The sequence below is a fragment of the Bombina bombina genome, chromosome 4, assembly GCF_027579735.1.
Source record: "Bombina bombina isolate aBomBom1 chromosome 4, aBomBom1.pri, whole genome shotgun sequence".
NCBI classification, from domain to species: Eukaryota; Metazoa; Chordata; class Amphibia; order Anura; family Bombinatoridae; genus Bombina; species Bombina bombina.
Window position 1 is genome coordinate 535,778,600 of NC_069502.1, and position 17,479 is coordinate 535,796,078.

The 17,479-nt window shown below is 41.0% G+C and overlaps 1 protein-coding gene across 1 annotated transcript in view; it reads right to left on the minus strand.

Moving 5' to 3' along the window:
• PHIP (pleckstrin homology domain interacting protein) overlaps window positions 1-17,479 on the minus strand; it is a gene marked incomplete in the record, with an annotated part of 1,163,892 nt that overhangs the window by 244,215 nt on the left and 902,198 nt on the right.

The window sequence follows — 17,479 nt, forward strand, 5'->3', positions numbered from 1 at the left end:
AATATTGATCGGGAGGGAGGACTCCTTCTGAGGCCACAACCCCTGTGCCTTCCTGGCACCCCAAACAGCACCCCATCCGGATAGGCTTGCGTCTGTAGTAATCTCCCAGGATGGTCTTAAGAAGCATGTCCCTCGGGACAGATGATCTAGACAGAGCCACCAAGAAAGCGATTCTCTTGACCGGCTGTCTAATACAATCTGTTGAGACAGATCTGAATGATCGCCGTTCCACTGCCTCAGCATGCACAAATGTAAAGGTCTGAGACGGAACCTGGCAAAAGGAATGATGTCCATGCAGTACACCATGAGACCAATCCCCTCTATACACTGAGCCCCAGAGGGACTCAAGGAGGTTCAGAGGGCAAGACATGCCGAAATTAGCTTGCAACGTCTCTGGTCTGTTAGAAATATCCTCATGGATATGGAGTCTATTATAGTACCCAGAAATTCCACCCTGGTACTTGGGATAAAAGAACTCTTTTGCTAGTTTATCTTCCATCCATGTGATCGAAGAAGACTGAGAAGGGACTCTGAGAATTCTTCCGCAAGACGAAAGGATGGTGCAGGCATCCCTCTTTTCTGGTCTGGTAGACAGATTCGAGAGAAGGAATCTGCCCCTTGCCGAATGCGATTTGAAGCCTATCTTGTATCCCTGAGATACCACCTCCAGGACCCACGGATCTTGTACGTCCTTGAACCAGGCATCTGAAAAAAAGAGACAGTCTGCCCCCTACTAGATCCGAAACCTAGATAGGGGGCCGCCCCTTCATGCCGATTTGTTTTCGGCGGACTTCTTATTCTGCTTGGATTTATTCTAAGACTGAGCCGGCTTCCAAGTACTCTTGGGTTGCTCGGGCTTGGAGGAGGATTGTTGTTGTTGGGATTTGCCAGAACGAAAGTAACAAAAATTAGAAGATTGTTGTCCCTTAGACTTGTTATTATTTTGCTGTAAGAAGGCACCCTTGCCTCTGGTAACCGTAGAAATAATGGAGTCCAGGCCTGGACCAAATAAAATCTTTCCCTTGAAGGGAAGAGAAAGGAGTCTGAACTTACAAGTCATATCCGCAGACCAAGACTTCAACCAGAGCGCCCGGCGGGCTAAGACCGCAAACCCAGAGGCCTTTGCATTTAGGTGAAGAATTTGCATGTTCACATCACAGATAAAAGAAATAGCAATTCTCAGAGCTTTAATTCTGTCCTGAATATCCTCGAGGGGAGACTCCACCTCAATGAGTTCCAACAAAGAGTCTCACCAGTAGGTAGCCGCTCCGGCAACCGTGGCAAATTTAGCCCCCGATTGAAACAAAAATCCTGTGTGTTGAAACATCTGTCTCAAAAAGGTTTCCATTTTCTTATCCATCAGCTCTCTGAACGAAGAACTATCCTCAAGAGGTATAGTTGTACGTTTAGCAAGCGTAGAGATTGCACTATCCACCTTAGGAATGGAGCCCTACAAATCAAGATGAGAGTTCGGGAACAACTTTTTAAAAGTAGACGAGGGGGAAAAGGAAGAACCAATTTTTTCCCATTCGTTCTTAATAATGTTCGCCATCTTAACAGGCACAGGATAAGGTCAAAGGAACTTTCCTGTCTTCGTAAACTCTGTCTAATAGGCAGCGTGGCCTCTGGAACCTCTAACGTAGACAGAACCTCCTTTAATAAAAAACGCAAGTCCTCAATTTTAAATCTAAAGGACAGTTCCTCCGCAGCAGGATGATTAGACGCTAAGGACTCCGGCCCAGAAAGTTCACCCTCTGAAGCTACAGATGTTAACTCATCATCGGATAACTGGGACATAATAGCTAAATCAGATCAATATTTAGATGACTCTGGGTCAGGAGAGCTATGTTTAACCTTTCTCTTGCGTTTGTTAGAGCGAGGGCCGCAGACACCGTCATTTGTAACTGTGCGGCAAAGTCCGCAGGAAGAATGCCCCCTACGAATGGAGGATTAGATGTGCTACGGGGAACAGCATGTGGAGAGGATAATGTAGCAAGGGTAGAAATCTCACGGGACGCCGAGTCCTGAGAGGTAGACTCTCCCTTTATCTCCAGACTCTAACTTTTGTCAATGCTCTCACTGAGAGGCTGACAAGACTACTTAAAACTCCAGTGCTGTATCGAAGGGCAGATACCCCTCCTAAGGAACTACTCTGAAATCTTCTGACACTTCTCTGCCAACCTCCTGTGATGAAAGGCAAAGAATGACTGGGGGATGGGGGGAGTGGAAGAGATATTTAAGCCTTTGGCTGGGGTGTCTGTCTCCTCCTGGTGGCCAGGTTCAGTATTTCCCAGCAGTAAGGAATGATGCCGTGGACTCTCCTTATATTAAGAAGGAAATTAGCAGTGCAATGGCTGTCAGAGCCTCTTAGCTAAGCAGTGAAGCCGCTGCGAAATAAAGGCACCTTTTCATTAGTTTTTTTAAGCTGATGAACAAAGGCGGCCTTTATTTTTAGTGATGGTAAATCCTAGCGTTTTTGAAACGCTAGGATTTACCATCACTTTAAGCCGGTCCAGAAATTTCACCTCTTGATCAGGTCAGTGTACTAGAGTGCAAGTATCTTTTTTATTTATTGCATTGTAACATTGTTTTATATATTATATGTTTTAATAAATATATTCTGTAAACAATATTGTTTGAACTCTGTCTATTGTTTCTATTGCTATTTATACCAAATGTCCCTTCTAATAGCCTGCGGGCTATGTAAGTGCAAAATGTGAACACTTACCTAATAAGCATCCACTCTACTGTGCTTACAAGCTTCAAAAGAAAACTGTTCCCAGATAGCCCATCCAGTGCTGTAAGCGTAAAAGCAGAGGATCCAAATGTGGAGTAAATTGACGATACAACAGGAGGAGGCTAAGGGACTGGTCTCCGCGACACCTGTGGCAGGCTTGTAACTAACTCCTCACAGAAGGCGATTATGTCACTACCCAACACACCAATTTCACCTCTATTCTAAAAAAGCAGCTCTATGAAAGAAAAAACATAATTTATGCTTACCTGATAAATTCCTTTCTTCTGTTGTGTGATCAGTCCACGGGTCATCATTACTTCTGGGATATAACTCCTCCCCAACAGGAAATGCAAGAGGATTCACCCAGCAGAGCTGCATATAGCTCCTCCCCTCTACGTCAGTCCCAGTCATTCGACCAAGAATCAACGAGAAAGGAGTAACCAAGGGTGAAGTGGTGACTGGAGTATAATTTAAAAGATATTTACCTGCCTTAAAACAGGGCGGGCCGTGGACTGATCACACAACAGAAGAAAGGAATTTATCAGGTAAGCATAAATTATGTTTTCTTCTGTTATGTGTGATCAGTCCACGGGTCATCATTACTTCTGGGATACCAATACCAAAGCAAAAGTACACGGATGACGGGAGGGATAGGCAGGCTCATTATATAGAAGGAACCACTGCCTGAAGAACCTTTCTCCCAAAAATAGCCTCCGAAGAAGCAAAAGTGTCAAATTTGTAAAATTTGGAAAAAGTATGAAGCGAAGACCAAGTTGCAGCCTTGCAAATCTGTTCAACAGAGGCCTCATTCTTAAAGGCCCAAGTGGAAGCCACAGCTCTAGTGGAGTGAGCTGTAATTCTTTCAGGAGGCTGCTGACCAGCAGTCTCATAGGCTAAACGTATTATGCTACGAAGCCAAAAAGAGAGAGAGATAGCAGAAGCTTTTTGACCTCTCCTCTGTCCAGAATAAACGACAAACAGGGAAGAAGTTTGGCGAAAATCTTTAGTTGCCTGCAAGTAGAACTTGAGGGCACGAACTACATCCAGATTGTGTAGAAGACGTTCCTTCTTTGAAGAAGGATTTGGACACAAGGATGGAACAACAATCTCTTGATTGATATTCCTGTTAGTGACCACCTTAGGTAAGAACCCAGGTTTAGTACGCAGAACTACCTTGTCTGAGTGAAAAATCAGATAAGGAGAATCACAATGTAAGGCTGATAACTCAGAGACTCTTCGAGCCGAGGAAATAGCCATTAAAAACAGAACTTTCCAAGATAACAATTTTATATCAATGGAATGAAGGGGTTCAAAAGGAACACCCTGTAAAACGTTAAGAACTAAGTTTAAACTCCATGGCGGAGCAACAGCTTTAAACACAGGCTTGATCCTAGCTAAAGCCTGACAAAAAGCCTGGACGTCTGGATTTTCTGACAGACGCCTGTGTAACAAGATGGACAGAGCTGAAATCTGTCCCTTTAATGAACTAGCTGATAAACCCTTTTCTAACCCTTCTTGTAGAAAAGACAATATCCTAGAGATCCTAACCTTACTCCAGGAGTAATGTTTGGATTCGCACCAGTATAGGTATTTACGCCATATTTTATGGTAAATCTTTCTGGTAACAGGCTTCCTAGCCTGTATCAGGGTATCAATAACCGATTCAGAAAAACCACGTTTTGATAAAATCAAACGTTCAATTTCCAAGCAGTCAGCTTCAGAGAAGTTAGATTTTGATGTTTGAATGGACCCTGTATCAGAAGGTCCTGTCTTAGAGGTAGAGACCAAGGCGGACAGGATGACATGTCCACTAGATCTGCATACCAAGTCCTGCGTGGCCATGCAGGCGCTATTAGAATCACTGATGCTCTCTCCTGTTTGATTTTGGCAATCAATCGAGGAAGCAGCGGAAAGGGTGGAAACACATAAGCCATCCCGAAGTTCCAAGGTGCTGTCAAAGCATCTATCAGAACCGCTCCCGGATCCCTGGATCTGGACCCGTAGCGAGGAAGTTTGGCGTTCTGGCGAGACGCCATGAGATCTATCTCTGGTTTGCCCCAACGTCGAAGTATTTGGGCAAAGACCTCCGGATGAAGTTCCCACTCCCCCGGATGAAAAGTCTGGCGACTCAAGAAATCCGCCTCCCAGTTCTCCACTCCCGGGATGTGGATTGCTGACAGGTGGCAAGAGTGAGACTCTGCCCAGCGAATTATCTTTGATACTTCCACCATTGCTAGGGAGCTTCTTGTCCCTCCCTGATGGTTGATGTAAGCTACAGTCGTGATGTTGTCCGACTGAAACCTGATGAACCCCCGAGTTGTTAATTGGGGCCAAGCTAGAAGGGCATTGAGAACTGCTCTCAATTCCAGAATGTTTATTGGAAGGAGACTCTCCTCCTGATTCCATAGTCCCTGAGCCTTCAGAGAATTCCAGACAGCGCCCCAACCTAGTAGGCTGGCGTCTGTTGTTACAATTGTCCAGTCTGGCCTGCTGAATGGCATCCCCCTGGACAGGTGTGGCCGATGAAGCCACCATAGAAGAGAATTTCTGGTCTCTTGATTCAGATTCAGAGTAGGGGACAAATCTGAGTAATCCCCATTCCACTGACTTAGCATGCCTAATTGCAGAGGTCTGAGGTGTAGGCGTGCAAAAGGTACTATGTCCATTGCCGCTACCATTAAACCGATCACCTCCATGCATTGAGCTACTGACGGGTGTTGAATGGAATGAAGGACACGGCATGCATTTTGAAGCTTTGTTAACCTGTCCTCTGTCAGGTAAATCTTCATTTCTACAGAATCTATAAGAGTCCCCAAGAATGGAACTCTTGTGAGAGGAAAAAGAGAACTCTTCTTTTCGTTTACTTTCCATCCATGCGACCTTAGAAATGCCAGAACTAACTCTGTATGAGACTTGGCAGTTTGAAAGCTTGAAGCTTGTATTAGAATGTCGTCTAGGTATGGAGCTACCGAAATCCCTCGCGGTCTTAGTACCGCCAGAAGGGCACCCAGAACCTTTGTGAAGATTCTTGGAGCCGTAGCCAATCCGAATGGAAGAGCTACAAACTGGTAGTGCCTGTCTAAGAAGGCAAACCTTAGATACCGGTGATGATCTTTGTGGATCGGTATGTGAAGGTAAGCATCCTTTAAATCCACTGTGGTCATGTACTGACCCTCTTGGATCATGGGTAAGATTGTCCGAATAGTTTCCATTTTGAACGATGGAACTCTTAGGAATTTGTTTAGAATCTTTAAATCTAAGATTGGCCTGAAAGTTCCCTCTTTTTTGGGAACCACAAACAGGTTTGAGTAGAACCCTTGTCCTTGTTCCGACCGCGGAACCGGATGGATCACTCCCATTATTAACAGATCTTGTACGCAGCGTAGAAACGCTTCTTTCTTTATCTGGTTTGTTGACAACCTTGACAGATGAAATCTCCCTCTTGGGGGAGATAATTTGAAGTCTAGAAGGTATCCCTGAGATATGATCTCTAGTGCCCAGGGATCCTGAACATCTCTTGCCCAGGCCTGGGCGAAGAGAGAGAGTCTGCCCCCCACTAGATCCGGTCCCGGATCGGGGGCTCTCGGTTCATGCTGTCTTTGGGGCAGCAGCAGGTTTCCTGGCCTGCTTGCTCTTGTTCCAGGACTGGTTAGGCTTCCAGCCTTGCCTGTAACGAGCAACAGCTTCTTCCTGTTTTGGTGCAGTGGAGGTTGATGCTGCTCCTGTTTTGAAGTTCCGAAAGGGACGAAAATTAGACTGTCTAGCCTTAGCTTTGGCTTTGTCTTGAGGTAGGGCGTGGCCCTTACCTCCTGTAATGTCAGCGATAATCTCTTTCAAACCGGGCCCAAATAAAGACTGCCCCTTGAAAGGTATATTAAGTAATTTGGACTTAGAAGTAACATCAGCTGACCAGGATTTTAGCCACAGCGCCCTACGTGCCTGTATGGCGAATCCTGAGTTCTTAGCCGTAAGTTTGGTTAAATGTACTACGGCCTCCGAAATGAAGGAATTAGCTAGTTTAAGGACTCTAAGCCTGTCCGTAATGTCGTCTAGCGTAGATGAACTAAGGTTCTCTTCAAGCGACTCAATCCAAAATGCTGACGCAGCCGTAATCGGCGCGATACATGCAAGGGGTTGTAAAATAAAACCTTGTTGAACAAACATTTTCTTAAGGTAACCCTCTAATTTTTTATCCATTGGATCTGAGAAAGCACAGCTATCCTCCACCGGGATAGTGGTACGCTTAGCTAAAGTAGAAACTGCTCCCTCCACCTTGGGGACCGTTTGCCATAAGTCCCGAGTGGTGGCGTCTATTGGAAACATCTTTCTAAATATTGGAGGGGGTGAGAACGGCACACCGGGTCTATCCCACTCCTTAGTAACAATTTCAGTTAGTCTCTTAGGTATAGGAAAAACGTCAGTACTCGCCGGTACCGCAAAGTATTTATCCAACCTACACAGTTTCTCTGGTATTGCAACGGTGTTACAATCGTTGAGAGCTGCTAAGACCTCCCCTAGTAATACACGGAGGTTCTCCAATTTAAATTTAAAATTTGAAATATCTGAGTCCAATCTGTTTGGATCAGAACCGTCACCCACAGAATGAAGCTCTCCGTCCTCATGCTCTGCGAGCTGTGACGCAGTATCAGACATGGCCCTAGCATTGTCAGCGCACTCTGTTCTCACCCCAGAGTGATCACGCTTGCCTCTTAGTTCTGGTAATTTAGACAAAACTTCAGTCATAACAGTAGCCATATCTTGTAATGTTATCTGTAATGGCCGCCCAGATGTACTAGGCGCCAAAATATCACGCACCTCCCGGGCGGGAGATGCAGGTACTGCCGCGTGAGGCGAGTTAGTCGGCATAACTCTCCCCTCGCTGTTTGGTGAAATTTGTTCACATTGTACAGATTGACTTTTATTTAAAGTAGCATCAATACAGTTAGTACATAAATTTCTATTGGGCTCCACCTTGGCATTGGAACAAATGACACAGATATCTTCCTCTGAGTCAGACATGTTTAACACACTAGCAAAAAACTTACAACTTGGTTATAATCTTTTTTTTTTTTTTTTTTTTTTTTTTTAGCAAAAAACGTACTGTGCCTCAAAGAGGTACTAACGATTAAATGACAGTTGAAATAATGAACTGAAAAACAGTTATAGCATCAAACTTTAAAACAACAAAACTTTTAGCAAAGGTTTGTTCCCATTAGTAAAATAATAATAATTAAATTTGACATAAAAAATACAAAGCAACGTTTTTATTCACAGTCACTATAAGAATTCTCACAGCTCTGCTGAGAGAATTTACCTCCCTTCAAAGAAGTTTGAAGACCCCTGAGATCTATCAGAGATGAACCGGATCATGCAGGAAATATAAAAGTAACTGACTGGTATTTTTTGATGCGTAGCAAAGAGCGCCAAAAACGGCCCCTCCCTCTCCCACACAGCAGTGAAGAGAAACGAAACTGTCACAATTAAAGCAAAAAAACTGCCAAGTGGAAAATAATGCCCAAATATTTATTCACACAGTACCTCAGCAATGTAAACGATTCTACATTCCAGCAAAAACGTTTAACATGATAAATAGTTATTAAAAAGGATTAGTGACCTTTAACAGAGTAGTTCCGGTGAAATACCATCCCCAGAATACTGAAGTGTATACATACATGTCATTTTAACGGTATGGCAGGATTTTCTCATCAATTCCATTCAGAAAATAAAAACTGCTACATACCTCAATGCAGATTCATCTGCCCGCTGTCCCCTGATCTGAAGCCTTTACCTCCCTCAGATGGCCGAGAACAGCAATATGATCTTAACTACTCCGGTTAAAATCATAGTAAAAAACTCTGACAGATTCTTCCTCAAACTCTGCCAGAGAAGTAATAACACGCTCCGGTGCTATTTTAAAATAACAAACTTTTGATTGAAGTCATAAAAACTAAGTATAATCACCATAGTCCTCTCACACATCCTATCTAGTCGTTGGGTGCAAGAGAATGACTGGGACTGACGTAGAGGGGAGGAGCTATATGCAGCTCTGCTGGGTGAATCCTCTTGCATTTCCTGTTGGGGAGGAGTTATATCCCAGAAGTAATGATGACCCGTGGACTGATCACACATAACAGAAGAAATGGGCCTCAAATTGGTCTGAGGACCCCTCTCAATGAAGACACTGGAATACCTCAATTCTACACCCTACTCCTGTGGAGGCAAAGTCTAGTTTACCAGTGAGATGGGAGGGTTTAAGTGTTCTTGGAGTTTTGTGAATCTTGACCTCCTCTTAGTGGCCAGGAGTGGAATTACTAGGAGTAATTACTAGTGGACTCTAACCACCTTTATGAAAGAATTATAGTTTGCCTTGAAATTCAAATTTACAGTTTGCAAGTGTGTTAGAACTGAAAAACATATATAAATGATTAAATTCACATGCTTGTGTGCATATATATGGTGTGCATATATATTTTTTTTCATTCTCAAAGTAGAACACAACAGCTCAGAGAATTATTCTTCATTGTTTTCTAATGTTTTCAAAACTGTAACCACATCCTAATAATGATTTTATTTAAATGTACAAAGCAAAAACTAATAAATGCATTCCAGTTCTTTGAACACTATCCACAGATAAAATGCAAATGGCCTACTTGTTTTTTAAGAAATTATTTGGTGAAAAACAGTCCGCAGTCCGAGATGACCCCATATAAAACAGGTCATTTTTCCTAAACCATTAATTTTATCTATTATTAACTTTTATCACTTTCCTATGAATCACTATTGGCCCTGTAATAGCTGTAGGTACAAATCACTATTAGAACCTTTAAAGTACAACTAAACAACTTTTTAACAAATAATAAAATATTTTATTATTGAAAGTATAACATTATTGCAATATACCATTGAGCTTTTCCACTTTCTTCCATTATATATATATATATATATATATATATGTTTCATGTAATTGGCAAGAGTCCATGAGCTAGTGACGTATGGGATATACATTCCTACCAGGTGGGGCAAAGTTTCCCAAACCTCAAAATGTCTATAAATACACCCCCCACCACACCCACAATTCAGATTTACAAACTTTGCCTCCTATGGAGGTGGTGAAGTAAGTTTGTGCTAGATTTCTACGTTGATATGCGCTTCTCAGCATGCTGAAGCCCGGTTCCTCTCAGAGTGCAGTGAATGACAAAGGGATGTGAAGGGAGTATTACCTATTGAATACAATGGTCATCCTAACAGGGATCTATTTCATAGGTTCTCTGTTATCGGTCGTAGATATTCATCTCCTACCTCCCTTTTCAGATCGACGATATACTCTTATATACCATTACCTCTACTGATTCTCGTTTCAGTACTGGTTTGGCTATCTACTTTATGTAGATGAGTGTCTTTTGGTAAGTATGTTATCTTTTATTTAAGACACCCTCAGCTATGGTTTGGCACTTTATATGTAAAGTTCTAAATATATGTTTTGTACTTATATTTGCCATGATTCAGGTTAATCAATATATTTCCTTCTTACAGACTGTCAGTTTCATTTTGGGAAATGCATATTAAAAAACAAAAACAAACAAAAAAAAAAAACATTTTTTCTTACCTGAAAATTTTTCAAATTGACTTTCTTTTCTAAATTGCGGGTTGTTAGGCTCGCGGGAGCGCAAAATGCTATAATTTATTGCGTAATTTTTGGAGCGAGAATTACGTTTGTGGACGTAATTTCGTCATTCCCGGCATCTTGGTTGGCGCCGAGAGTTTTCACGTAGTTGCGTCATCTATGACACTCGTGTTTGTTGCAGACGTTCTTGGCGCCAAAAAATATTTTGTCAGTTGTGGGCGTCATACTTGGCATTATTTAAGTCTTTATTTCATTTTGCTTCTGGTTTCCAGAGGCTTATTTTGTTTGCATTTTTTTCCCATTCCTGAAACAGTCATATAAGGAAATTGATCATTTTGCTTTATACGTTGTTTTTTCTATTACATATTGCAAGATGTCTCAATCTGACCCTGTATCAGAATCTACTACTGGAATCCTGCTGCCTGATGTCGGTTCTACCAAAGCTAAGTGCATTTGTTGTAAACTGTTTGTGGTAACTGTTCCTCCGGCTGTAGTTTGTGTTAGTTGTGATGATAACCTTTCAAACGCAGACAATATTTACATTAGTAGTAATCCATTGCCTGTTGTTGTTCCTTCAACATCTAATGATCAGGATATTCTTGTTAATGTGAGAGAATTTGTTTCTAATTCTATTCAGAAGGCTCTGTCTGTTATACCACCTTCTAATAAACGGAAAATGTCTTTTAAAACTTCTCATAAATTCGATGAATTTTTAAATGACCGACAGCATTTTGATTTATCTATCTCTGATGAAGATCTATCTGGTTCAGAAGATTCTGCCTCAGATATTGACACTGACAAATCTTCATACTTATTTAAAATGGAGTATATTGGTTCCTTATTAAAAGAGGTGTTGATTGCATTAGATATGGAGACTAGTCCTCTTGATATTAAAACCAGTAAACGTTTAAATTCGGTTTTTAAACCTCATGTAGTTATTCCAGAGGTTTTTCCAGTTCCTGATGCTATTTCAGATGTAATTTCTAGGGAATGGAATAGTCTGGGTACTTCATTTACTCCTTCTTCAAGGTTTAAAAAACTGTATCCTTTGCCGACTGATAGATTGGAGTTTTGGGAAAAGATCCCCAAAGTTGATGGGGCCATCTCTACTCTTGCAAAGCGTACTACTATTCCTACGGCAGATAGTACTTCTTTTAAAGATCCTTTAGATAGGAAGCTTGAATCTTATCTAAGGAAGGCTTATTTATGTTCAGGTCATCTTCTTAGGTCTGCTATTTCTTTGGCTGATGTTGCAGCGGCTTCAACTTTTTGGTTGGAAACTTTAGCGCAACAAGTACCAGATCATAATGTGTATAGCATTGTTAAGCTAATTCAACATGCTAATAATTTCATTTGTGAGGCCATTTTTGATATCATTAGAATTGATGTCAGGTATATGTCTTTAGCTATTTTAGCTAGAAGAGCTTTATGGCTTAAATCTTGGAATGCTGATATGACTTCTAAATCAACGTTGCTATCTCTTTCTTTCCAAGGTAATAAATTATTTGGTTCTCAGTTGGATTCTATTATTTCAACTGTCAATGGGGGGAAGGGAGCTTTTTTACCTCAGGATAAAAACTCTAAGGGTAAATTTAGGGCTGCTAACCGTTATCGTTCATTTCGTCAGAATAAGGAACAGAAACCTGACCCTTCCCCTAAAGGAACGGTTTCCAATTGGAAGCCTTCTCCCGTCTGGAATAAATCCAAGCCATTTAAAAAATCAAAATCAGCCCCCAAGTCCGCATGAAGGTGCGGCCCTCATTCCAGCGCAGCTGGTAGGGGGCAGACTAAGATTTTACAAGGATGTTTGGATCAATTCAATCCAAAATCATTGGATCCAGAACATTGTTTCTCGAGGGTACAGAATAGGTTTCAAAGTAAAACCGCCTGTGAGAAGTTTCTTTCTCTCTCGCATTCTAGTGAACCAAGTAAAGGCTCAGGCTTTCATGAAGTGTGTTTCAGACCTGGAATTATCTGGGGTAATTGTGCCAGTTCCTTTTCAGGAATGGGGTCTGGGGTTTTATTCAAATCTGTTCATTGTTCCAAAGAAGGAGAATTCTTTCAGACCAGTTCTGGATCTAAAAATTTTGAATCGTTATGTAAGAATAGCAACATTCAAGATGGTGACTATAAGGACTATTCTGCCTTTTGTTCAGCAAGGGCATTATATGTCCACAATAGACTTACAGGATGCATATCTTCATAATCCGATTCATCCAGATAACTATCAGTTCCTGAGATTCTCTTTCCTAGACCAACATTACCAATTTGTTGCTCTTCCTTTTGGCCTAGCAACAGCTCCAAGGATCATTTCAAAGGTTCTTGGTGCCCTACTCTCTGTAATCAGAGAGCGGGGTATTGCGGTGTTTCCTTATTTGGACGATATCTTGGTACTTGCTCAGTCTTTACATTCTGCAGAATCTCACACAAATCAACTAGTGTTCTTTCTTCAAAGGCATAGCTGGAGGATCAATTTACCAAAAAGATCCTTGATTCCTCAGATAAGGGTAACCTTTTTAGGATTCCAAATAGATTCAGTATCCATGACTTTGTCTCTAACAGACAAAAGACGTCTGAAATTGGTTTCAGCTTGTCGGAACCTTCAGTTTCAATCATTCCCTTCAGTAGCTATGTGCATGGAGGTTTTAGGTCTCATGACTGCAGCATCGGACGCGATCCCCTTTGCTCGTTTTCACATGAGACCTCTTCAGTTTTGTATGCTGAGCCAATGGTGCAGGGATTATACAAAGATATCACAATTAATATTCTTAAATCCCAATATTCGACTATCTCTGACTTGGTGGTTAGATCACCATCGTTTAGTTCAAGGGGCCTCTTGTTCGTCCAACCTGGACTGTGATCACAACAGATGCGAGTCTTTCAGGTTGGGGAGCTGTCTGGGGATCTCTGACAGCGCAGGGGGTTTGGAAATCTCAAGAGGCGAGATAACCAATCAATATTTTGGAACTCTGTGCGATTCTCAGAACTCTTCAGTTTTGGCCTCTTCTGAAGAGAGAACCGTTTATTTGTTTTCCGACAGACAATGTCACAACCGTGGCATATGTCAATCATCAAGGTGGGACTCACAGTCCTCAAGCTATGAAAGAAGTATCTCGTATACTTGCATGGGCGGAATCCAGGTCCTGGCTAATCTCTGCGGTCCATATCCCAGGTATAGACAATTGGGAAGCGTATTATCTAAGTCGCCAGACTTTACATCCGGGAGAGTGGTCTCTTCACCCAGATGTGTTTTTCAGATAGTTCAGATGTGGGGGCTTCCATAAATAGATATGATGGCTTCTCATCTAAACAGGAAACTTCCCAGGTATCTGTCCAGGTCCAGGGATCCTCAGGCGGAAGCAGTGGATGCGTTGTCACTTCCTTGGAGTTATCAACCTGCTTATATCTTTCCGCCTCTAGTAGTTCTTCCAAGAGTGATTTCCAAAATCATAATGGAGCGTTCATTTGTACTGCTGGTGGCTCCAGCATGGCCACACAGGTTTTGGTATGCGGATCTTGTTCGGATGTCCAGTTGCCAACCTTGGCCACTTCCGTTAAGGCCAGACCTATCTCAAGGTCCATTTTCCATCAGGATCTCAAATCATTAAATTTGAAGGTATGGAGATTGAACGCTTAGTGCTTAGTCATAGAGGTTTCTCTGACTCAGTGATTAAACTATGTTGCAGGCTCGCAAATCTGTGTCTAGAAAGATTTATTACCGAGTTTGGAAGACTTACATTTCATGGTGTTCTCATAAATTCTCTTGGCATTCTTTTAGAATTCATAGAATTTTACAGTTTCTTCAGGATGGTTTGGATAAGGGTTTGTCTGCAAGTTCCTTGAAAGGACAAATCTCTGCTCTTTCTGTTCTGTTCCACAGAAAATTGCTTATCTTCCTGATATTCATTGTTTTGTACAGGCTTTGGTTCGTATCAAGCCTGTCATTAAGTCAATGTCTCCTCCTTGGAGTCTTAATTTGGTTTTGAGGGCTTTACAGGCTCCTCCGTTTGAGCCTATGCATTCTCTGGACATTAAATTACTTTCTTGGAAAGTATTATTCCTTTTGGCCATCTCTTCTGCTAGAAGAGTTTCTGAATTATCTGTTCTTTCTTGTGAGTTTTCTTTTCTGATTTTTCATCAGGATAAGGCGGTTTTGCGGACTTCATTTAAATTTTTACCTAAAGTTGTGAATTCCAACAACATTAGTAGAGAAATTGTTGTCCCTTCGTTGTGTCCTAATCCTAAGAATTCTCTGGAGAGATCTTTACATTCTTTGGATGTGGTAAGAGCTTTGAAATATTATGTTGAAGCTACTAAAGATTTCAGAAAGACTTCTAGTCTATTTGTTATCTTTTCTGGTTCTAGGAAAGGTCAGAAGGCTTCTGCCATTTCTTTGGCATCTTGGTTAAAGCTTTTGATTCATCATGCTTATTTGGAGTCGGGTAAATCCCCACCTCAGAGGATTACGGCTCATTCTACTAGGTCAGTTTCTACTTCCTGGGCTTTTAAGAATGAAGCTTCTGTTGATCAGATTTGCAAAGCAGCAACTTGGTCTTCTTTGCATACTTTTACTAAATTCTACAATTTTGATGTTTTCTCTTCTTCAGAGCAGTTTTTGGTAGAAAAGTACTTCAGGCAGCTGTTTCAGTTTGATTCTTCTGGTTATAATTTCAGTTTTTTTCATTATAAAGATTAAAAAGTTTGATTTGGGTTGTGGATTCATTTTTCAGCGGAATTGGCTGTCTTTATTTTATCCCTCCCTCTCTACTGACTCTTGCGTGGAGTTCCACATCTTGGGTATTTGCTATCCCATACGTCACTAGCTCATGGACTCTTGCCAATTACATGAAAGAAAACATAATTTATGTAAGAATTTATAAGATAAATTAATTTCTTTCATATTGGCAAGAGTCCATGAGGCACACCCTTTTTATGGTGGTTATGATTTTTTTGTATAAAGCACAATTATTCCAATTCCTTGTTGATGCTTTCGCTCCTTTCTTATCACCCCACTTCTTGGCTATTCGTTAAACTGAATTGTGGGTGTGGTGGGGGGTGTATTTATAGGCATTTTGAGGTTTGGGAAACTTTTCCCCTCCTGGTAGGAATGTATATCCCATACGCCCATACGCCACTAGCTCATGGACTCTTGCCAATATGAAAGAAATGAATTTATCAGGTAAATTCATACATGTTTTTATATATATATATATATATATATATATATATATATATATATATATATATATATATATATATATATATATATATATAACATAATTTATGCTTACCTGATATATGTATTTCTTTCTTGGTTGTAAAGGCCCACGACCTTACCCTTGGGAATTACTTCACCTGGCCACCAGGAGGAGGCAGACACCCCATCCAGAGCTTTAAGGACCCTGCATACTTACCTACCTATCCCAATAGTTTGTATAGTCCAATCAAGAGAGAAGGTAGAAAAAGAAAGGGATAACTGGGGTAAAGAGGTATAACTATAACTGAGACAAATTCTGGCTGGGTTTGTGGGCTCCCTTACAACCAAGAAATACATTTATCAGGTAAGCATTAATTACATTTTCTTTCTAATGGTTGTGAAAGTGAATGAATACCCAAGCTGAAAAAGAGGGTGGGAAAAAGAAGACAGACACCTATTTACCAGGTAGCACTACCTGCAAAACTCCTCTGACAAAAGAAGCCTCTAAAGTGGCAAACACATCAAAATTGTAAAATTTGGCATAGGTGTGTAAGGTTAACCAAGTGGCCACCCTGCAAATCTGCTCCACTGATGCCTAATTCTTGAAGGCCAAAGAAGTAGACACAGATCGAGTAGCATGAGCTCTAATCCTCAAAGGCTGACCAGCCTCCAAATAAGCGAATAATGCTCCGTAACCAAAAAGACAGGGAAACAGACGTTGCCTTATGTCTACCAGAATACAAAACAAACCAACTAGATGATTGTCGAAAATCCTTTGTTGCCTGCAGGAAAAACTTCAAAGCCCTAACCACAGCCAAGTTATGTAGTAGATGTCCCTTAAAAGACTTTGGATTAGGACATAATGAGGGAAATACAATCTTCTGGTTAATATTAGCAGAGGAAATAACTTTTGGAAAAAAAACTAAAGTCGTGCGTAAAACCACCTCATCTTGGTGAAACACCAAATAAGGAGAGTCACATGACAAGGCTGATAATTATTATTAAAACCCTTCTGGCTGAGTATATGGCTAATAAGAACAGAAACTTCAATGATAAACGCTTAAAGGGAAAGTCAACCAAAAAATTGTTATAAGTTATTTTGATTTTTTAATTAACGCTTATTACATAAAACTGTTGCCCATTTTTGATGTACATATAGTTTACTGGAAAAAACACTTACTTGTCCTCCTCCGGCTGTTTTGAAATGGCCCCCTTAGCCATCTTTACCCTAAGGTCACCCAAACTGAATATTGAGCTCCAAATTAATGCTCTGCATCGATCCAGCGCGTGCATGCACTTCACGCATGCGCAATTCTTGGTTTTCGTCAATGTGGTGATTTTAACAACAGAACAAAAAAATACCACTAAGTAGCATAGCGGTTGTCATATGTGGCGGATCTTATGCACAACAAAGACCCCCCACCCCCATTGTTGTCAGTAAGTTGTGCACCATGGCTTAACCCTCCCCTAGGTGCCAATAGGATACATGTACCACAGCCAAGCTCCCTATGATTGGCGATAAGTGGCTTAACCCCACTATGGTTACCAGTGGCTTAACTCTAAGCATATTGGGGAAGACTTCATAAAGATCTTTGAATTCAAGAAGTTTTTGCCTTCTTCATGTGGTTGAGAAAATGCAAATTCAGTAGCATCTCTCTAAACATTAACATTAAATATTTATCAGTTACTACTGATAACATTTTCTCTCGTTCATGGATAAATTCGCTTAAGGTTATGTTAGAACTGTTAAACCACATTAAATAAATAAAGTGGGAAAATCATGGATAGCATATTGTGGAACAGCAATTAATAATAGCTTCTGGCCCAAAAGAGACAGATACTTGTACATAAGCAACACAATATAATGAAATTAATTTGTAAGCATTTACAAAAAGTACTATACCGTTTGGCTAATATTGTG